Source organism: Saccopteryx leptura, chromosome 3 (genome assembly GCF_036850995.1).
Source record: "Saccopteryx leptura isolate mSacLep1 chromosome 3, mSacLep1_pri_phased_curated, whole genome shotgun sequence".
Lineage (NCBI taxonomy): Eukaryota > Metazoa > Chordata > Mammalia > Chiroptera > Emballonuridae > Saccopteryx > Saccopteryx leptura.
Window position 1 is genome coordinate 365,620,759 of NC_089505.1, and position 1,157 is coordinate 365,621,915.

Consider the following 1,157-nt stretch of genomic DNA (forward strand, 5'->3'; position numbering starts at 1 on the left):
CCGAGTGTCCAAAAAACACATGGGATAGACAGAAACCCACAAGTCCTTAGAGAGCGTCCCTCCCTTCAAACCGGAAGCCGGGCTCGCCGTGTATTTGAAAGATGGTTTTCTGCACCCAACACTGCCCGGTGTATGCGGTGCGGGTAGGGGGATTCTGTGATGTGCACGGGGATTCCTCAACAGGGACAAAGGACCGGGATGTGTTTTCAGGACCGCGACCTCTGAACGCCGAGCCGGGTGTGAGGCGTACCGTGATGTTCAGTACGGATCTGAGGAAGGAATGACATTGTGTGTGGGTTCCTCCTTTTATCCAGAGGCTCCCCTCTTCCCAAGGTTATGTGACAACCTAATTTTTATCTGCTGAACCTTACTTTCAGTGCCCATCAGAAAAGAGACATTGCAGATGTCAAGAAATGCATGTGTTATTGGGGAAATAAAAAAAAAAAAGACACCAAAACTCTGTGTGAAGAGAATGTCCCCCCTGGCGGAGCTCTTGTGTAAGTCTGTGTGGACCGTGTTGGATTGCCTCAGGGTGAGCTCACCTGCCATCTGCAGATGACAAGGACCAGGGAACGGCTGACCCCGTGTGAGATTCGGGCTGCTCACCTGCCATCTGCAGATTCCAAGGGCCGGGGAACGGCTAACCCCGTGTGAGATTCGGGCTGCTCACCTGCCATCTGCAGGTTACAAGGACCAGGGAATGGCTAACCCCGTGTGAAATTCGGCAGCAGCCTAAAAGCAGGGTTCTCACTGGACTGGTGTCCCAATTTGGGAAACTAAGCATAGCTTCCAGGTTCATAGGAAGCCTGGTTGGAGGACTTGGGGACACTCCTGGGACAGGGTGGGGAGGGGTGGGGTGCTCGGAAGGCCCCCGTTAATATTTGTTTTGAGAAACGGGCCTGTCCTATGAAGGGCCCAGTTGGACAGTCTCAGATCCACGTCGGGACAGAGGTTTGGGCCCAGTAAGAAGCAGTCAGAATTACCCGGCCTTGGTATGACCTACCTCCATCAAAGTTAAGAATAACAATCATCACAATAAAATGTCCCTTTAGCGAGTGGTTACTTGGTTGCCAAGGACTATGCCAAGTTTTCATTATCTTACTAATAATGATCCCAGCGATTTTGAGTAAGTCTGTCTTCCCCATTTGAGAAGTGGA